Here is a 6,189-nt window from a genome sequence, read left to right on the forward strand (position 1 = left end):
CGAAAGTCAGCTGATCATATCTAAAGGTGGGGTTGGTGGGGTGAAAAGTGGTATTTTGTATAATCTTTGTTGATTTAATTGTTTTTTATATAATCTAAACGATTTTGGCAGAGATCATAATTGAGTGACAACGGTTTCTTACTTTGCAAGAACAAAGCCAGCAATTTCTTCAGTTAATTCTTTCACCAGTGTCAAAAGAATGAAAAGTAAGTGTTTTGTACTTGTTCTTCTTTTCCGTGATTACTATCTGATCACATCTGAGTCGGACTGAAAAAAACTAAATTTTTTCGTATTTTAATAGAAATTATTATTATCGCCTCGAAGATAAGCTTCTGAGCTAATACGAGTATTCCAACGTTAAATCCAATTTTCTATGTACTTGCTATAAGCCTCGGCTTAGTTGGCCTTCAGAGCCTTCTGAGAAGGGTTATTAGTTTCGGCTCATGCTTGGAGCAGCATGCGATAGTTAGTTACACAGTTTCGACTTCATATTTATTTAAACACGCTCATGATACCTTTGATGAATAAAGGCTATTTCTGCTATTTCACTGATGACAACACGACTCTTTTTAAGCTCTATTTCATTCGATGTTATCGTAAATAACTGAGTTGGATGGACAACTCGCACCAAGCAAGTTTTCGATGACTTCATGACCTTCACTGATTGCCTTGTGTCACTTAAATACTTGCTTTCGTAACAAAGTTGGCCCCTCAAAACCCTTTTGCATACATTTTCAACAGTTCCGTAGCTGTGATTCTCCATTCGAAACACAAAATGTCAAGCAAACTCATTCTTGATTTTTTTCCCAAAGTAAAAATTGCCTAAAAAGGCCGTACCAACTTACCAACTGGGAAAAAGTTTTATTCGATTTGGTTTGCTTACACAGTTGAAATGGACCAGTCCGGGTAGGATAGTCTAAGTTTCACGTATATAATCATTTATCCTAAAAGTCTTTCCAATGATTTTCCTAAGTGTATTTCCTACCATCACCCTGCAATGGTCAATGGGAGTGCCGTTCATATTGGCTGAATATTGTTAAATTATACTTTTTCGTGTTGCTAATAGGCACAAATCAGCAACCGAATTTACGAAATAATAAATATGCACAGAAGTTTGATTAAATCAGTGTGCTAACACAAGTCTTAATTAACGAATATTTGCCACGCAAAGCCAGAATTACCAACAGTACATAAGCATGTGCCTACCTAGGGACTTATGGGAAACCATTTTTTTAAATACGATAATGTTGAGCTTATCTTATTATAAAAATACAATATATGTATTATTTATTATTTCAAACCTAAAATATTGAAAAACTCATTTGCTCGCCGCCGAACCAATTTTATTTTTTATTCTACAAGTATATATAAATTCGTGTATGTGTAGCGTATGTTGTCTGCTTTTATGAATGTAATGCCATAGTTATTGTAACGGGGCTAGCGTGCACAAGGTTAACTCCTTTCCTTTTCATTCAGACTGTCCAAAGCCACACAGGCAGCAACGTTGGCTAATGCTTGTAACGCTGGCTCAGCCAAAGTAGCCGAAAGCCAATCTATCAGGCAGCTAATCGACCAGCCAACAGAGAGTCAATTACCTATAAGATTACGAATTACATACATATTCATGTATGTGTGTACACATGCAACTAGTCGTATGGAAGTCTGCAAGTATTTTTATCGCTGTCAGTCAGCGTTTGGTCAGATTAGCGGGCGCACACCGAAGCAATCGGAAGAGTGCTTCGCGGTTTTCATTATTGCACGAGAGAAGGCATGAGGGAAGTTGTGGACTAAAAATCCATGACAAATTCATAAAGAAGAGATTGGAAAAGGTTGTTGTTATTACACATACTGCTAAGAATTCAGGAAATACTAAAAATGTCACGAAGCAACTATCCAAATGTATTGTATAGCTCCATTTCTGCTGTAGCAAAAAAGTAAGAATAACATTTTTATTATAAATACTAATGATTTTTTTTAATAAAATACATATTTTTTATCAATAAATTTGGAAAAAGAAAAAGAAGGTAAAAAAATAATAATAATTTAAAATTAGTACGATATATTGAAATTAGTGAGGTTAGGTTAATCTGGTAGGCCAATAAGCTACGCATAGACCAGTGTGGTTTTTTGCGATTCCAGATGGAGTTTACTTGTTACTTTCGATACCTCTTCTAGTGTATCATCCTGTGGGGACCCCAGATGCTTACAGCGTGGTCTTGCCAATGCGGGACAAGTGCATAGGGGATGCTTTGTTTCGCTGATGCTCTCCTCTTCTTGAGGTCTTCTCGATCTCATTGAAATTGATTAAGGTACTATAATTCATTATATCTTCAGAAATAATATATAGTATATTTTGACAAAAGATAATAATTTTGAAATTTTTTTTGTACTTTTTCTGAATAAAAGGTAAATTATGAATTGCATTTTTTTAGAACACTTCAAAAATAAACTGAAATTCATGTCTCTACACTTAAATATTTCATTAAATACAACAAAAGTCCAGTGCAATCAACATTATTAAGCAATTTACTTTATACAGGTATTCTAGCTAACATTTTGACCTCCCCTCGTAAATGTACTTTTTATTATGACAATTAAGTTAGTGCTGTCTGAATGTTCTATAAAACCACTTCACCTACTTTTTGAATTAATTAAGACTTTGTTTGCTTAGCAAAGTGATAAAATAATATTTTCAGCAAAATTGCATTAAAAAGGAAGATGAATGAAGTGGTTTAGAGAGAAAACTTGTTTCAAACGATGCATAAAAGAATTAATATGCATTGAAGATGTTAAAAATGTTATGTTAAAAACCGTTCATCAAATTTCGCAAAGCTGGCGTATGTGCATATTAACAAAAAAACAAAAAAAAAATATTAAAAAAAAAATAAAAATTGAAAAAAAATCTGAATGACAGATTTCAGAAGAATATGAAAGTGTTTAATTAATGCATAAGCTTGTTTCGATAATTAACTTAAAAAATGCAAGAATAAATTTAACTGTACATTTATGTATCAGCTTTAGACACTTTTTATACAATAAAAACACGGTTAATGCATTTTATAGCGTAGAGACATAACCGGAACGAAGTCAAATCGAGCCGCAATTTCGTAATTTATTAAGTTTTAATTTTTAATATTCACCCATTAACAGCTCCATGTAGAATGGCTTCGCAACAAAAAAGAAGGTAATAAAAATATAAAAAGAAATATAAAAATAAAAAAATAATAAAAAACAGAAAAAATTGAAATTGAAACTCGTTCTCATATTTTATTTAAAAAATTTATACATACGAACATTTACTTGTTTTATTGAAGATTGACGCAAATCAGGCTGCAAATGCATAGCAACAAGGCTTTTTTAAAAATTTGGCTCATGCAAATTTAGTCATTATAGACGTCTGCAAATCTGCTCCGAAAGCAAACTGGCCTTTTCACTTGAAGGTGTGTGGATTATTGAGTCTAAATTGCAGTTTAATGCGAGGCCTGCTAAAGTTGAGTTCACGAAAGGGTGGAGCTGCAGCAACAATACCCCAAAACTGCAGATTACTTAATTATCAGCGATTGAACCTAAGTAATTAGCAGCGGTAAGCGTCTATTGTTTAAAGCTCCAGTGCGCTGTGCTTGCACAAACAAAACCCGCAGGAGTCCAGCAATAAATTAAAACCTACCGCAAGTGACCAGCAGCATTTCGGCAGCCACAGAGCAGACAACACGAAGAAACGGTTAAAAGAGAAGACAATGGCAGCAACCATCTGCCCTGGCACACCATGAATCAATCGCGCACCAGCTTTACAGCTGGCAAATAAATAAGTCACGCCACTAATTTCCTCGCTCGCAGCGCCTCAGCGTTGAATATAATTTAGGTTCGAATGTATTTCAGCAAACAATTCGATGCGCCCATTGCGAACGATGAGCATTTGATAAATGCACAAATTCGGACACGCGGGCGTATACGCAATTGCTTTTGTTTTTGTAATTGTAATCGTTATTTTATTGCCAACTACTTTGTGCGTGCACAAAGCAACAAACAAACAGACAAAACACAAACAACAGCAAACGAAAGCTTTAACAACCTTTCAACACAGCGCTGGCGCAAATAAAATACAAAAGCAACAACATCAAGTGCGCAAATGTATAGCAGAAATTAAATGCGATGCGAAACGCCCAAGACAATACACATGAATTTGCATTCTCTTCACGCTTACCACTTACATAAAGCTTAAGAAATGCGCGCTCCTCAGCGTTGGGCTGCTGAGTTGCAAGAAAAACTGTAGTTAATAATATTAAAAACACATTAACTCTCCATCGCTGGATTTTGCACGGCTTACAACTGAAGACTGACAATGCAGTAACTTAAGTGCATGTGCACTTAAACGCCTTGTTGTTGTCGTCTAGCTGAGTAGTGGCGCGTTTGCTCTTATGCCGTGCGCTCAAAAGGCACTCTGAGGGAAAACGAGATGTGCATATGCTCATGGCTGTACTGTGGGGTTTTCAAGAGGAAAATTTAATAAATTTAGAACTTTGAAAAAATATATATTGTACTACTTTTTAAAATATTACAAATATTTTGAATATATGATACGAGTATATTGAAATTTATGCGTGGCGATCTTACTTTTGTGAAGGTTCACTTGGAGTACCCTTAGCTCCTGGTTTATGATTATCAGGCTGTTGACTGGGTTTTTCCTCCACCTCTATCTATTGTAAAACAAAGAAGTCTTCCCGAACTTCGGCCGCCTTATTGATCTGGAGGATCTGGTCAGGGCTGCGGCCACCATCTTACTTGTTGAATTTCGCCATGCTTACCACCCACCAGTCGCTAGTTGGCACGTCCGGATTCTGCCTTTGTAGCAGTCTCAGAGCATGTTTCTGGTCCACCATTCATTACAGTTTCATGGATTTAATTTCTGATAAAGATTTTTTCTTAATTAGAAAATGCAAAAATGTTTCAAATCGGTAGATGCTCAACACTTACTTACCGAATAAATTGATTTCCGTTTAGTTACGTTTTTCTGTTCTGTTTCATGCTTCTTTAGGGTAGTATGTCTTGATTAGCATAATGTTATTTGCTTCATTTAAAATTTAAAATTTAGTTAAAAACGAACTTGTTACTTCCGTAGTTTTGTTAGAAAAATATTTATTATATATGTTGCCACCAGTATTTTCCTTGGGTAAAATTTAGTTCCACATTGTAAGTATACATAACTAAAAATTGTAAAGCCTTAGAGGATATATTATATGTATTAGTAAAATAATTTTTCTGTTACGAACAGATCCAAACAGGATTAAAATGCTGAAGGGATAGCCTTTGGCCGGATAAAGTCCGGTTTAATTCCATTAACGTAGAACCGATTGTCAAAGGAGTCGAATTGTCAGCTTCCAGGGCAGACCAGAATAGTTAATAAATCTCAAAACTTCGCTTATAAATTTTTTTAACAAGATAGGATTATAAGGTTCGAGAAGCTTATTAAGACATACGTAGTCTGGAGTATTTAAACTTAAGGGGCATATCTAGTATGAAATTAAAAGCAATCGATATCGATACTTTTCTTATTTCATTTAAAAATAACATATTGTAATCTTAAATCGATATCTCAGACAGTTTTTGAGTTATAAGATTGCTAAAGTTTAGCCGCTCAGTCCAATCAGAACCATCATTTTTGTTTTTTTCAAAACTCCATTCCTTAAATTTGCTTGGGTTACTACTCGGAGGCAAATGAACTGGACACTATGTAGTTTTTGACATTGTATGTACTATATAGTATATATGTTTATTGCTCTCCATGCAGTGACCTACTAGTTGTGATCTGATAAAAATTCGAATTTCGGTAGGACAAAAACGATAAAAAATTCGTATAAAATTCAGTTAATAAAGAAAAAGGCGACGACATTTTGTAAGGTTTTGAATTTTGCACGGAAAAATCTTCTAGAGAGATTTTGGTTTGGTTTCATTAAATTTTCATACTAGCTATGCCTCTTAAGATTTGTAAGATCAAATAATATAATACTAATGAATTACTCTTATTAATAATGAGATATAGTTGAGCAATAACGGTAAAAATGCATAATTTATATTTATTCTTTAATAAAGTCATTTCATTATTCAGCATCAGCAAGTTGTCTCATAAAATCAGCTCCCCGCTTCATAAAGAGGGCTCCACGTAGTCTCTGCCGGTAAGAATTTTGCCTC

The sequence above is a fragment of the Bactrocera dorsalis genome, chromosome 5 (assembly GCF_023373825.1).
Source record: "Bactrocera dorsalis isolate Fly_Bdor chromosome 5, ASM2337382v1, whole genome shotgun sequence".
In the NCBI taxonomy this organism is placed as follows: domain Eukaryota; kingdom Metazoa; phylum Arthropoda; class Insecta; order Diptera; family Tephritidae; genus Bactrocera; species Bactrocera dorsalis.